At 45.7% G+C, this 16,120-nt stretch overlaps 1 protein-coding gene across 3 annotated transcripts in view; it reads left to right on the plus strand.

Annotated features, from left to right (window-relative positions):
• The first annotated feature begins 1,302 nt into the window (after nt 1-1,302).
• ZRANB1 (zinc finger RANBP2-type containing 1) overlaps nt 1,303-16,120 on the plus strand; it is a 70,949-nt gene continuing 56,131 nt past the window's right edge. For all 3 annotated transcript variants that reach the window (XM_074383060.1, XM_039465003.2, XM_039465004.2), the window contains exon 1: nt 1,303-1,727. The gene's annotated coding sequence lies outside the window, so the exon portion shown is untranslated. The remainder of the gene's footprint in view (nt 1,728-16,120) is intronic.

The raw sequence follows: 16,120 nt of genomic DNA on the forward strand, positions 1-16,120 counted from the left end.
GAGTTGCTGGCTTTTATGATCCTTCAAATTATTTCTTTTCCTCATAAAATTTAAAGTATGAAAGCTGCAAGGTAAAGTCCCTCTACCTAGAAAAATTTCACATACTCATCGGGTTTGAACACATGGCTGGCTTATTTTGGTTATTTGGTTATTTTTATAGTACAAAAAGAAAGAAATACACATATTCTGTTTCGAACATGGTCCCAGGGGACTATCCTAAACAGTATTTTTTCCATAGCTGTAATTTATCCTCTGCCTGAAAATAGGTAAGCCTTATTTATAGAAATAAGGCTTATTAGGAACGGCTTATTTCTAACTTACAGAAAAGGCAGCCATAAGAAGGTTGGATTTTCCCAAGACTAGAGCCAGGAAGTCGTGGAGGACAACGAGGCAAGGTCTCCATGACTTTTCTTCGCATGTCCATCTACGTACGCACACTCGTACCATGCAGAGAGCAAAGAGAAATACACCCCCCCCCCATACACGGGATAGCCCCCGTAAAGGCAGGGGTAAAAATCGGACACTGCAAAACATAGATTTAAAATATCAAACCGCCGGGCGCGGTGGCTCAAGCCTGTAATCCCAGCACTCTGGGAGGCTGAGGCGGGTGGATCACGAGGTCAGGAGATCGAGACCATCCTGGTCAACACGGTGAAACCCCGTCTCTACTAAAAATACAAAAAATTAGCTGGGCATGGTGGCGCGTGCCTGTAATCCCAGCTACTCAGGAGGCTGAGGCAGGAGAATTGCCCGAACCCAGGAGGCGGAGGTTGCGGTGAGCCGAGATCGCGCCACTGCACTCCAGCCTGGGCAACAAGAGCGAAACTCCGTCCTCCACCCCCCCAAAATAAATAAAATAAAATAAAATAAAATATTAAACCATCGCAAAGCACCTAGACCGTTGTCTTCCCTGGAATCAAGAGCTTCAAACTCCTTAAGAAAAAGTGAAGCAGCATCTGAGTTATACGTAGATCACTTAGGAGACGTGAGACCTGGGGGTTGACCTGGCGCATCTGTCGCAGAGTAGAGGCAAAGCGCGTATCCAGACACCGCCCGAGGATGCCCTCTGGGCCGCCGCCAGTCCGCGACCCCAAGGGATGCGCACCCCGCCGTGGTCCGGCACCCTTAGGCCCGCAGGTGGCCGCGGACGGGAACAGGCCAGGCCGCCGACTCACAATCGGGGCAGCGTGCCGGCTGACGTCACCCAGTCTCGACCCGCCCCTACGCCCGGAAAGAGGCGGCCGCCCATTGGCTGCACAGCCGGCGGCCTCAGGGCCAATGACAGAGCGGCGAGCGGCGGGGTCTGGCCTTGACGTTGTGCCGCTCGCCGCGGGGTTTATTTGGCTCCGGGTCCCTCGGCCGCCGCCATTAGGGGTCCGCAGCGCCCGCGGCCGCCCCCAGTACCTCGCTGCCCCCGCCCCCCGGGGCTCCCCAGTCTCAGCGTCTCCTTTCTGCTCCTCTCCCCCCGCCTCCAGCAGCCGGGAGCCGCGCGCAGGCCCGCGGAGACCATGTCCTGACTGAGGGGAGAGGGCGGAGGCGGCAGCAGCGGGGCGGGCGGCGGCGCGGAGGGAGGCGGAGAGGGGCCGGGCTCGACTCGTCGCCGCGGGTTGCGCGGGGAGTCGCCGCCGCCGCCGCCGCCGCTACCGCCGCCGCCGCCGCCGCCGCCGCCGAGCGCCTGTCGGACGGGAAGGAGGAGCAGGAGCTGGAGGAGGAGCCGCCGCCGCCAGGTAACCGGGCCCCGGGGGGGCGCCTCGCCGCGGCCTGCCGGGCCCCTTGCTCCCAGGCTGCGCCCAGGTCGCCGGGCCTCCCGGGCCGCCCGCCCGGCACCCCGGGGGCGGCCGCGTTGCAGGCGCTGGGAGGGCAGGGGCCCGGGTCGCTGCTGCCGGCGCTTCTATCTTGGGCGCTCCGGGTGCGGGGACTGCCCGGGGGCTGTGGGAGGGCGGGTCCGCCCAGCTTGTTTACCGACTGCCGGCCTCCCGCGGCCGGACCCGGTGCCGGTCCCGCCGCCGCTCTTCCGCCAGATTTCCCCACAACTTCTTTTCCTGCCGGAGACGGGTCGGCGAGTGGGGTTTCGCTCCCACTCCGCAATAGGCCGTAAACACTCGGGTCTGTCGCCACAAGTTGGTGCTGGTCTTCAAACTTGTATTCTGGTTCCTCGCCGCTTCCTTTCCATCTCCTGCGGTGGCCTCCAGTTGCCATTTCTAGGAAAATAAAGGTGGGGGACGACGGAGCGGTGGGGGAGGAGGAGCTGGACCTAGTGGAAAGGTTCATCTACCCCTCCTGCTCGCAGTAAGGAGTGTTCAGTGCAAGATCTGTTATTTTCTCTGCTGTGGTTTGGTGCGGGTCATTTCACAGACAAAAGAACTGTGGTGAATGCTGGCATTTAGCGCAAGAGACAGGCAGTTTAGGTTAAGCCTGGAAGTTTGAACCGGCCCATTATCTTTGAGATACACTGGTGTTTTGAAACTCTTGCTGAGCATTGTGTATTTCTGTCAATTGATTACCCTCTTCTGTAACTCCGTAGACTGTCAGTTTAAGTGCTGCCCCGTCTTTACCAATATTTTGGTTTCACCATGTTTATGATGATGATGTTAATAAATCTAATGTACAAAGATACTGTTTTAGGAACACAATTGGAGAGAAATCTTTTTTTTTTTTTTTTTTTTTTGAGACGGAGTTTCGCTCTTGTTACCCAGGCTGGAGGAGTACAATGGCGCCATCTCCGCTCACGGCAACCTCCGCCTTCCCAGGTTCAAGCAATTCTCCTGCCTCAGCCTCCCGAGTAGCTGGGATTACAGGCATGCGCCACACTGCTCAGCTGATTTTGTATTTTTAGTACAGACGGGGCTTCTCCATGTTTGTCAGGCTGGTCTCGAACTCCCGACCTTAGGTGATCCGCCTGTCACGGCCTCCCCAAGTGTGGGGATTGCAGGCGTGAGCCACCGTGCCTGGCCTCAGAGAAATCTTGAACTCTGGGACATGTTATATAATTTGAGTTATTTCTTTACCTGTGTGTTTTAACTTCTTTGTCACTTGTGCAGCATCCAGCAGTACCCCTGTTTTGATCAAACATGGATGACTCAGAGTACAAACCATAAGCCAGGGGAAACCACAAGGAATTTTGATCTTGGCTTCTGCCAAGGGTCTTGGGAAAGTCATCTGAACTATGGGAAAAGTAAAGCTGGATCTTGGCTCCTTGTTATTATTTTGAATTAAATGAAGTAATTTTCTAAAATTTCTAAGGAAGTTTAGAATTGTCTTGACTTTTGGTTCTAAAGATAGGCAGTTTTTTAATACTAAAATTTCATAACTTTTATTGGGTTGTTGGGGGTTTACGAGGTAGTAAAACAGTAATGACACATTTGCTCTTTTGAGGAGGATGTTATTTGAATGTCATGAGAGATTTTATTTCTGTTGCTATTTCAACACCTTTTATTAATGCCTCAGAGCATTGGGACACTCATTTATTTACTCTTGAAATGTGCTTGGGTTAGTATGTTGAACTCATTCATGGTAATATATTTTAAGCTCATGGCCTTAATCCATATCTGTACACGGATGGGGTTATGGCATGTCACATTTAAAGTCTGAGGATTAACATAGTTTTGGAACTCATGATCCAGTTGTATGATATTTGAGGCAAATTGCTTAATATGTGTAACTGATACAGTGAGGGCGCATGTGCTTTATTATAAATGTAAACTTTAAATGGGAATTACGAAATTGCCGGCCCAGTGGCTCATGCCTGCAATCCTAGCAGTTTGGGAGGCTGAGGGAGGTGGATCACCTGCAGTCAGGAGTTTAAGACCAGACTGGCCAATATGGTGAAACCCCATCGCTACTGAAACTGCAAAAAAGTTAGCTGGGCATGGTGGGTGGGATGTGCCTGTAATCTCAGCTACTCGGGAGGCGGAGGCAAGAGAATCTCTTGCATCCCAGAGGCAGAGGTCTAGTCTCACTTTGTTGCCCAGGCTGGAGTGCTGTGGCGTGATCTCGGCTCACTGCAACTTCCCCACCTCCTGGGTTCAAGTGATTCTTCTGCCTCAGTCTCTGGAATAGCTGCTGGGATTACAGGTGCATGCCACTATGCCCTGTTAATTTTTGTATTTTTAGTAGAGACAGGGTTTCACCATGTTGACTAGGCTGGTCTCGAACTCCTGATCTCAGACAACTTCCCAAAGTGCTGGGATTACTGGCATGAGCCACCGTGCCTGGCCTAATTTGATTCAGTTTTATTATTTGGGCATTGCCGCTTCCCTCTTCCCTTCTCGTAATACTCTCTTGTATCTGGGCTTTGAATACTTATTCTCTCATTGATTTCATTGATTTGGTATTCGATTTGGAATATTTGTGCTTTACTTATGCTTTGGGTAATAATATCTTCCACATTTGAACACTCTTCCCTCCTTGCATCACAACGTAAAGACTTAGAGAAAACCCCTTCATACAGGCAAAATAAAATTCAAGCTTATTGGTGTGGTGGTCCAGTTTCTCTGTCGTCTGGCCCTGGTCCATTCTCCAGTACTAACTCTAATTTCTTTGTGAATCCTTAATTCTAGTCACACCAACTTCTTGTTGTTCCTGTGAAGTCTCTCCTCTTGGCCTCTCTTTATGCCATTCTTTCTGTTTGAAATCCTCTTCTGCTTGTATTAATGGAGACTCTATTCTGGGCCCAGAGAGGTCCTGTCTCTGGGGAAGCTTTTTTTGACGACTTTAACCCCAAGAGATCTATTCAGTTTTCTCCTGTGTGAGACTTTCTTTTCTTAGAATATGCTAGCCTGGATTTCAGTTTATCTTTTAATGTTTGTATTTTGCTTCCCAACTAGATTTCTTTTTTTTTTTTTTGAAATGTAGTTTAGCTCTTGTTGCCCAGGCTGGAGTGCAGGCACGATCTCGGCTCCCTGCAACCTCTGTCTTCCAGGTTCAAGTGATTTTTTTTGCCTCAGCTTCCTGGGTAGCTGAGATTACAGGCGCATACCACCACATCTGGCTAATTTTGTATGTTTAGTAGAGACAGGGTTTCTCGATGTTGGTCAGGCTCGTCTCGAACCCCCGACCTCTGGTGATCTCCCTGCCTCTGTCTCCCAGAATGCTGGGATTACAGGCGTGAGCCACTCTTCCTGGCCTCCAACTAGATTTTTAAGACCTCTGCCAAATGGGTATAATTCTGTACGCTGTATTTGTCTATGGCAGGCGTCCCCAAACTTTTTACACGGGGCCAGTTCACTGTCCCTCAGACCGTTGGAGGGCCGCCACATACTGTGCTCCTCTCACTGACCACCAATGAAAGAGGTGCCCCTTCCTGAAGTGCAGCGGGGGGCCGCATGCGGCCCGTCGGCCATAGTTTGGGGACGCCTGATCTATGGAGACCGTATAGTCAGCACTGTAAATATGGATACATTGTCTGACAAAGTATTTTTGGTTATAGAGGTATTCTAGGATATGCAGTTTGTACTGTAGTAATTATTGGTGTTCTGGGATTTTGATGGTTTATGAGACAAATATTTGAAAATATGCCTGACTCCTAAAAAATTTGGTTAGTGGCCGGGTGCGGTGGTTCACGCCTGTAATCCCAGTACTTTTGGAGGGCAAGGCAGGTGGATCATGAGGTCAGGGGACCATCCTGGCCAACATGGTGAAAATACAAAATACAAAAATCAGCTGGGTGTTGTGGCAGGTGCCTGTAATCCCAGTGACTCGGGCGGCTGAGGCAGGAGAATCACTTGAACCCGGGAAGCGGAGGATGCAATGATTCTAGATTGTGCCACTGCACTCCCACCTGGGTGACAGAGTGAGACTCAGTCTTTTAAAAAAAAAATTTGGTTAGTATTTATCAGCATACTTTGCCTGTAAAGGATGTTCAGCATTTTGATAGTAATTATGTCATATTATTCAAGCAAAAATATCATGTTTCTGTGGTTTACTTCAGATTTGGGTCGGGCAGTTACTTGGATGCTGAGTTTGGCCATTTCCTATTGTGTGGAGGTAGCATTTAGCATCATGGGAAGGAGAAAATCTGTAGCCTCAGTTTGTATTCTTAACCTGATATGTTGGCAGCGCATGTCACTGATTGTAAGGCAGATGAGACAGGAGAATATGTGATTCACTACTACTACCTGTCAACAGTCTTGGATGAAAAGTAAGCTGGTCCACAGAACTTTTGTGTATCAAGGATAATACATGTAATTATGTAGTACATAGGTGAATGCTGATGCATTTGGAATATAGGTGTGTGTCTCTCTTGTGTGAGTAGGAGGTAAGGTATTCTATTGGTACACAGTCTCTTGGCACTAAACCATCTTGACTTAGCCCACTGCATCTATGTGGAAACTTGTCCTCTCTCTCCAGTTCAGTAAAATGTTTTTCCCCCTTGAAATTGACTAATTTTTAGAAAGCATATAAAAACTTTTTTTTTTTTCAAGGGTCAGAAACCTTTTAGCACCGTTGAAGTTAAAATGACTGTTAATAAACTTTTCAGAAATACTAGGCATTTTTACTTAGGCTACTACATTTGTAAAAGGCATTTTCACAGACTTACACTTGAAAAATCTGGATCAGTAAGCATTCTTTGCTTTTTGGAAGGGTGGTATTTTGGTTAACATGAAGTTTTTGATAGGAGCCGTAAGTCTGAATTTTAAAATGGAGTTGGCCAGGTAAATTGAGCATAAAGTTGATATTTTTTCTGTTGCTTAGTGAATTCAATTATAATATTTTTTTGAGACAGGGTCTTGGTCTGTCTCCCAGGCTGGAGTGCAGTGGCACAATCAAGGCTCACAAAGCTGTCCTCCCACCTTAGCTTCCCAAGTAGCTGGAACTATAGGTGTGTACTGTTAAGCCTGGCTTTAGATTGCAGTGAGCTGAGATTATGTCACTGCACTCCAGCTTGAGTGACAGAGTGAGACTCTGTCTGGAAAAAAACCAAAAAACAAAAAAAAACTACCTGAGGCATTGTGAAGTGGCTCACGGCTGTAATCTCAGCACTTTGGGCTTTGGGAGGCCGAGGCAGGTGGATCACAAGGTCAGGGGTTCTGAGAGCAGCCTGCCAATATGTTGAAACCCTGTCCCTACTAAAAATCCCAAAAGATTAGTGGGGCATAGTGGCACATGCCTTTAATCCCAGCTTGTTGGGAGGCTGAGGTAGGAGAATTGCTTGAACCCGGGAGGTGGAGGTTACAGTAAGCTGAGATTGTGCCACTGCACTCCAGCTTGTCTTGGGGGGTGGGGTGGGGAGAACGAACTGAGATTGGCAATTTATAAAGAAAAGAGGTTTAACTGACTCACAGTTTCTCATGGCTGGGGGCGGGGGGTCTTCATGAAATTTATAATCATGGTGGAAGGCGAAGGGAAAAAGCAAGCACCTTCTTCACAAGGCAGAAGGAGAGAAAAAGTTAGAGGGGGACGTGCCACACTGTTAAATATCAGATCTCCTGAGAACTCACTCAGTATCACAAGAACAGCATAGGGGAAACCACCCCCAGGATCCAGTCACTTCCCACCAGGTCCCTCCCTCGACATGGGATTATAATGGGAGATTTGGGTGAGGACACAGAGCCAAACCGTATCACTGGGCAACATAGCAAGACCCTGTCTCTTAAAAAGATTTTTGTTCATATATGAGGGCAAACTGTCTCACTCACTCCTGAACTAACACACCACAGTTTCAGTTTTTCATCTTTTGTCAAGTCAGTTTTTAATGTGGATGGTGGGATCTTGGTATATTGCACAGGCTGGTCTCAAACTCCTGAGTTCAAGAGATCTGCCCGCCTTGGCCCCCCAAAGTGCTGCTGGGACTGCAGGCTTGAGCTACTGTGCCTGGCCTTAATGTGGGTGGTGTTAATTCATATAAATAAAAAATATTTGAATGTATAAGATGTTCATTGGAATCAGTTGCATGTCTTTCCAATTTTTTCTAAAAAAATTAGCTTCATTGAAGTATATTTAATATACCATAAAATTCATCCGTTTACATTATAATTCAGTAGTTTTTAGTGTACTTACAGAGTTGTGTAGCCATCATCAACCTCTGTATAATCCTGGAACATTTTCATGACCCCAAAAAGAAACTCTGTACTCAATAAGCAGCCATTTCCCCCTTGCCCTAGGTCCTGGCAACCACTAATCTACTTTTGTCTTTCTAGATTTGCCTATTCTGGATATGTCATAAATGGAATTATACAATATATGACTTGACTATTCGTGTCTGGCTTTTTTCACTTAGAATGTTTTCAAGGTTTATGTTGTGGCATGTGTCAGTACTTGATTCCTTTTTTTTGTGACAGAGTCTTGCTCTGTGGCCCAGGCTGGAGTGCAGTGGTGCTTTCTCGGCTCACTGCAACTCTGCTTCCCAGGTTCGGGTGATTCTCCTGCTTCAACCTCCGGAGTAGTGCATCAGCACGGTAGTGCATCAGCACGCCCAGCTAATTTGTTGTGTTTTTAAAAGAGACAGGGTTTCGCCTTGTTAGCCAAGAAGATCTTGATCTCCTGACCTACTGATCCGCCTGCCCGGGCCTCCCAAAGTGCTGGGATTACAGGTTTGAGCCACCGTGCCTGGCCAATACTTTGTTCCTTTTTATGGCTGGCTAATATTCCATCGTATGTATATACAGCATTTTGTTTATCCATTCATTGATTGACGGACATTTAGATTATTTTCACTTTTGGCGTATTATGAATTATGCTACTGTGAACATTTGTGTACAAGTTTTTGTGTGGGTATAAGTTTTCAGTTCTCTTGGATATAGACCTGCAGATGGAATTACTGGGTCACATGCTAATTATGTTTAACCTTTGAGGAACTTTCTGCCTGTTTTTCAAAGTGGTTGCATCATTTTACTTTTTTTTTTTTTTTTTTTGAGACAGTCTCACTTTATCTAGACATGAACAGTGGCGTGATCGCGGCTCACTGCAACCTCTGCCTCCCAGGTTGAGGTGATTCTCATGTCTCAGCTTCCTAAGTAGCTGGGACTTCAGGCACATGCCACCATGCCCGGCTAATTTTTGTATTTTTACGTGGTATTTTTGTAGTAGAGACAGGATTTCGCCATGTTGGCAGGGCTAGTCTTGAACTGCTGACCTCAAGTGATCCACCTGCCTCGGCCTCTCAAACTGCTGGGATTACAGGCATGAGCCTCAGCGCTCGGCCCATTTTAGATTTCTGCCAGCAGTATAAGTTCCATCTCCATCAATGTATGTTCCCTTTATCTACATCCTAATCAACACTTGTCTGTTGTTTTTTTTTTTTTTTTTTTTTGAATTGCCATTCTAGTGGGACAGCATCTCCTAGTTTTTATTTGCATTTCCCTAATGACTAATGATGTTGAGCATCTTTTCATATGCTTATTGACCATTTGCATATCTTGTTTAGAGAAATGTTTATTTCAGTCTTTTGCCCGTTTTTCATTTGAGTTGTCTTTTTGTTGGTGATTTTTTGCAGGAGTTCTTTATGTATTCTGGATGCAGTTCCCTTACCTATATTTGTACATGTTTTCTGTCTGTGGGTTGTCTTTTCATTTTCTTGGTGGTGTTCTTTGAAGCACAAAAGGTTTTAAAATTTGATGAAGTCCAGTTATCTATGTTTTCTTTTGTCACTTGTGCTTTTGCCTAACCCAGGGTCATGACAGTTTATGTCTGTGTTTTCATCTAAGTGTATTTCTTAGTTTTAGCTCTCAAATTTAGGTCTCTGATCATTTTGAGTTAAGCTTTGTGTATAATGTGAGGCAGAGGTCCAACTCAGTTTTTTTGCATGTGGCTGTCTAATTGTCCCTGCAGCCTTTGTTGAAATGCACTTAGCTTTAGCAGTGCACAGTCACACGTTGCTTAAATGTTTTGAGCAATGTGTTGTTAGGTGATTTTGTCATTGTGTGAACATCACAGAGCAGGTGTCCCCAGACTTTTTACACAGGGGGCCAGTTCACTGTCCCTCAGACCGTTGGAGGGCCGCCACATACTGTGCTCCTCTCACTGACCACCAATGAAAGAGGTGCCCCTTCCTGAAGTGCGGTGGGGGACTGGATAAATGGCCTCAGGGGGCCACATGCGGCCCGAGGGCCATAGTTTGGGGACGCCTGTTAGAGAGTCTGCTTAGACAAAACCTAGATGGTATAGGCTTCTATGCAGTAGGCCATGGGGTATAGCCTGTTGTTCCTAGGCCATAAACTTTTATAGCTGTTTTATAGCTGTTACTGTATTGAATACTGTCATGTTTTTCTAACGCAATGTAAGTATTTGTGAATGTAAACATAAATAAATCTAGAAAAAGTACAGTATGAATATGGTATAAAAGCTAAAAAAATGGTGCACCTGTATAGGGCACTTACCATGAATGGAGTTTGCAGAACTGGAAGTTGCTCTAGGTGAGTCAGTGAGTGAGTGAGTGGTGAATGAGTGTCAAGGACATTACTGTACACTACTGTAGATTACAGTGAACACTTTACACTAAATTTATTTAAAAATTTTCTTCAAAAATTATCTTAGCTTGTAACTTTTTAACTTTATAAATTTCTAATTTTTAAAAAATCTTTAGGCTTCTATAGTAACACTTAAAACACAAACATCACATAGCTGCACAAAAATATTTTCTTTATATCCTTACTCTATAAGCTTTTTTCTATTTTAAACTTTTTGTTAAAAACTAGGACACACATTAGCTTAGGGCTACACAGGGTCAGGATCATCAGTATCACTGTCTTCCACCTGTACATCTTGTCCCACTGGAAAGTCTTTAGGGGGCAATAACATGCATAGAGCTATCATCTATGATAACAGTACCTTCTCTTGGGAGACATCCTGAAGGACCTGCCTGGGCTTCTTTACAGTAGACTTTTTTTTTAAAGTAGGTAGGCGTAACATTGTAAAATAACAATAAAAAATATAGTAAACAAACGAGTAACATACTTAGCATCAGTACTTGATACAATTTTATGTGCTACACATATTTAGACTGCCAGCACAGTAGGTTTGTTCACACCAGCATCACTGCAAACATGTGAGTAATGTATTGTGCCATGACATTATGTTGGCTTCGACGTCACAAGGCGAATTTTTCAGCTTTATTATAATCTTATGGGACCACTGTCATATATTCAGTCTGTCTTTGATTGACACATGGTTATGCAGGCCATGACTGTAATTATTCTCAGCTGTAAGTTGATTTATTGCAAGGCAGCATTCCCTGGATATATGAAGAAATTATCCCTATTCTGCAGCAGAAGAAAAGGTTTTCTCTTAGTATTGCACAATAAGTTGCAACAACACACTTGTGAGTGGAATTCTGAAGACATCACTTCTGTGATTTTTAAATAAACTACTTCTAAATCCTTTTCTCTTTTATTTGTGGTGGGTAATTACTTCACTTTTTAGTATTTCATGGAACTAAAGTTTATTTATTTATTTTTTTTTTGAGATGGAGTCTTGCTCTTGTCGCCCAGGCTGGAGTGTAGTGGTGCGATCTTGGCTTACTGCAGCCTCCACCTCCTGGGTTCAAGTGAGCCTTCTGCCTCAGCCTCCTGAGTAGCTGGGATTACAGGTGTCCGCCTCCACGCCTGGCTAATTTTTGGTATTTTTAGTAGAGATGGGGTTTCACTGTGTTGGTCAGGCTAGTCTCGAACTCCTGACCTCAGGTGATCCACCTGCCTCGGCCTCCTAAAGTGCTGGGGTTACAGGCGTGAGCCACTGTGCCCGTCTGCTGAAGTTTATTTATTTTATTTTTTTTTGAGACGGAGTTTCGCTCTTGTTACCCAGGCTGGAGTGCAATGGCGCGATCTCGGCTCACCGCAACCTCCGCCTCCTGGGTTCAGGCAATTCTCCTGCCTCAGCCTCCTGAGTAGCTGGGATTACAGGCACGCACCACCATGCCCAGCTATTTTTTTTGTATTTTTAGTAGAGATGGGGTTTCACCATGTTGACCAGGATGGTCTCGATCTCTTGACCTTGTGATCCACCCGCCTCGGCCTCCCAAAGTGCTGGGATTACAGGCTTGAGCCACCGCGCCCGGCCTGAAGTTTATTTTTAAGCGAGAACTAGTTCAGTTTTCAGAACTAACTAAACTTTTTGTGGAATCCTATCTTTTGTTACCAGCAGAGTATTAAGTTGCTTTTTATTGACTAAAGGATTAATAAGCAGCTGTTACATGCAGATACTGTTTAGGGACATAATGAATTTTTCACAGTTGAGTGTTAGAAACAAATCATAATCCACTAAACTAAGAACTATTAGAAGTTTGTTTTGAAGTGGTAAAAAAGGGATTAAAGGCCAGGCACGACTCACGCCTGTAATCTCAGCACTTTAGGAGGCTGAGGTGGGTGGATCACTTGAGGCCAGAAGTTCAAGACCAGCCTGGCCAACATGGTGAAACTCTATCTGTACCCAAAATCAAAAATTAGCTGGGCTTGGTGGCACATGCCCGTAATCCCAGCTTCTTGGGAGGCTGAGACATGAGAATTGCTTGAACCCAGGGAGGTGGGGTTTGCAGTGAGCGGAGGTCGCATCACTGCACTCGAGCCTGGGTGATAGAGCAAGACTGTCTCAAGAAAAGCGGGGGAAAAAAGGATTAAATTTATTTAGTGTGAGATTGGGGTTGGTCAGGATAGGATTTACAGAGGTGGGAACATTTGAGCTGGTTCTTTAAGAAGGAGTATTAGGTTTCTAGGTATATAAAACTGGAGAAGAATGGGGAGTAGGTCCAGGTCTGCTGGTGAGGGCCCGAGCTGGGGACACAGATCACACTCACATCAGAACTCTGGCTTCCACACGCCAGGCTGCTGCTGGAAGGAACCCAGGGGCCCCCTGGGGTAGTTGGACAGGCGGAGGGATAAGGAACGGTGGGGGTAGTTAGGGTTGGACTACCGGAAACACCAGGCTTGGTCATGGGCCTGGGACCTCAAGGGAGGGTGCTCCAGGATACTTTCCCAAGGGTGGAGGTGAGGAACGGTGGTGCCTCCAGTGGTGAGGACAGCAGTGGGGCTGGGGTCAGAGCTACCTGGGAGGCACATGCTTGGGTGCTTGCCCCCCATTTGGCTCTTGTGACCTCAAATGTCCCTTGGCCTGGGGTCTCCTGACTTTGCCAGTTGGGGCAGCACTTACCAGGTTGAAGCAAAGCTATGTGGGACCTCCAGTGACAGCCCAGCCATGCCTGGATGTGAGACTGAGGGCAGGAACCTAGCTTCTCTGGGACCAGAGGCCTCCACTTCCCCACCTGTTGCAGGAGTATTTAAAAAAAAAAAAAGAATGGAGAGTAGGAGTAGCAAGCATCCTGTTATGAGTGAAGGCATGGAGACATGAAAATTGTATGTCATATTTAGGGAACCACAGGGCTGTGGTATAGCTGAAGTATGCAGATGAGGAAGAACAACCTGTTCAATATTAAGCGTGTTAGAAAGCACATAGAAGAGATGTTGGGATACACCTGTGAACAAGACAGAGTCTTTGCTAATTGTGTTATATTTACATTCTAGTGTGGAGAGAGAAGCAGAAGAAATACCAGATAGTGATAATTGCTATGCAGAAAATTAAAGTAGGGTGATGTGATGGAGAATGCCTGAGTGGTCAGAGAAAATCTTTGTGAGGAGGTTACATTTAAACTGAGATCTCAGTGGCGAGAATGACACGTGGAGAATCTGGGGAAACAACATTCTAGGCAGAGGAGATTTCTTTCTTTATTTTTATTTTTTTTGAGACGGAGTTTCACTCTTGTTATCCAGGCTGGAGTGCAATGGCGCGATCTCGGCTCACCGCAACCTCCGTCTCCTGGGTTCAAGCAATTCTCCTGCCTCAGCCTCCCGAGTAGCTGGGATTACAGGCGTGAACCACCATGCCCAGCTAATTTTTGTATTTTTAGTAGAGACGGGGTTTCACCGTGTTGACCAGGATGGTCTTGATCTCTTGACCTCGTGATCCACCCGTCTCAGCCTCCCAAAGTGCTGGGATTATAGGCTTGAGCCACCGCACCCGGCGGCAGAGGAGATTTCTAATACAAAGCCCCTAAAGGGAGAATGATCTTGACTTGTAAAAGGAACAGAAAGAAAGTCACTTAAAAGATTTGTAAGTAAGTTTGGGAAGTTCTAATTTTATTCTGTGTAGGGATGGTGGATAGAGTGGAAGCGCAAGATAACTTAGTTTCTGTAGTAATCCAGGTGACAAATAATGGTGGCTTGGAATAAGGGGAATCTGGAGAGAAGCAGACATTTTGGGACTTGTTTAGGAGGTAGTGTCAGTGGCAGCTAGTCTGTTTTCTAACCTGAGATTCTTGGACAATGCGTTTATAATCCTGGAAGGTTGCGGTGCATTAGTGAGAGGGCACTGGCGTTAGAACTGGGGTTCAATTCCTAGCTTCATGACCCTGGATGAGATATTTCACCTCTCCTGAAGGCATAGAATCTTTTTTTTTTTTTTTTTTTTTTTTGACAGTCTTGCTCTGTCACCTAGGCTGGAGTGCAATGGTGCCATCTCAGCTCACTGCAACCTCCGCCTCAGAGATGGGTTTTCACCAGGTTGGTCAGGCTGGTCTCAAACTCCTGGCCTTGTGATCTGCCCACCTCAGTCTCCCAAAGTGTTGTGATTACAGGCGTGAGCCACCATGCTTGGCTGGCACAGATTCTTACTCATAAAAATGGAGGCTGGACATGGTGGTTCACGCCTGTAATCTCAGCACTTTGGGAGGCTGAGGCAAGTGGACCACGAGGTCAGGAGTTTGAGACCAGCCTGGCCAACATAGTGAAACCCTGTCTCTATCAAAAATACAAAAATTACCTGGATGTGGTGGCACATGCCTGTAGTCCCAGCTACTTGGGAGGCTTGAACCCGGGAGGTGGAGGTTGCAGTGAGCCAAGATCATGCTACTGCACTCCAGCCTGTGTAACAGAGCGAGACTCCATCTCAGATATATAGGTAGAGACCTAAGAAACTTAAGTTGATGTTATTTCAAGCTGGCAGACGTTCGTGATGTTAATTACAGGATTTGCGTTTTGAAGTGATCAGTTTTAGACCCCCACTTAAAGATAGGTAAGGCATTATTGTCCTCATTTTTTTTTCAGATGAGAGGCTTGGGTTTTAAGGATTTGGCTAGTATTTCAGATACAAGAGAGGGAGAGGGGTTCAAACTCACATTTTACAAGTGTAGTACATTTTGTTTTTCCTTTTTTTTTTTTTTTTTGAGATGGAGTCTTTCTCTGTCACCAGGCTGGAGTGCAGTGGTGCAATCTCAGCTCACTGCAGCCTCTGCCTCTTTGATTCAAGTGATTCTCCTGCCTCAGCCTCCTGAGTAGCTGCGATTGCAGGTGCCCACCACCACACCCAGCTAATTTTTGTACTTTTAGTAGAGATGGAGTTTCACTGTGTTGGCCAGGCCAGTCTTGCTCTCCTGAGCGACTGTGCCCGGCAGCCTTGGACTATTTCATCCATTTGATTCTGCTTGCTTTTTGCAGCTTTTTCTTTCTTCATATCATAACTTGCTGATTATCTGAAAGTTCCAGATTTCTATCTCTCCTTCCTCTGTCACACAGATAACACAGAATTTGGTAAAAAGATGGCCTTTAGTGGGCTACATATGGTAATGACCCTTTGTAAATTGGGATGGATCTGTTCGCTGTGTGAACAGAGAATGGATAGGGTAATGAAATTAAATTCTGGAAGATGTAGTGTGTTCATAGTTCTTGCAAAAGTTGTTTAGTTATTTTTTAAATTCTGGGTTGATGTGCATTTTTGGAGTAAATTGTTCCATTTCCATACACGTTTAAGAAAACTGGTCTTTCATCCAATTAGATTGCAGGTTTTCTGAGCACAGGGACAGTGTTTTGTCTAGTTATATCTCTTCATATTTCTGAGTACATGGTAAACCTTTGGTAGATATTGTCCTAGGCTGTTAACATTAGTTTTGTTTGGGATTGTGATTTAAGGTACATACATAATTGACCTGGGAATGTCTCAAACTGTGTAAAGGAACTGTGCTTTAAGATAGGTTCTACCTAAGCTCAAGGCATGTCTGTATTACTCCCCCTCACTTTCTTGTTATGACTGAGGAACCGAAGTGTGCAGACGGAGTAAGTATGTAAAGAGCTGGAATTCCTCCTGAGATGACAAGATGAAAACAGAAAGAGCGTTAATTTGTTTCATGCTAGATTTGACA

The sequence above is a fragment of the Saimiri boliviensis genome, chromosome 12, assembly GCF_048565385.1.
Source record: "Saimiri boliviensis isolate mSaiBol1 chromosome 12, mSaiBol1.pri, whole genome shotgun sequence".
In the NCBI taxonomy this organism is placed as follows: Eukaryota; Metazoa; Chordata; class Mammalia; order Primates; family Cebidae; genus Saimiri; species Saimiri boliviensis.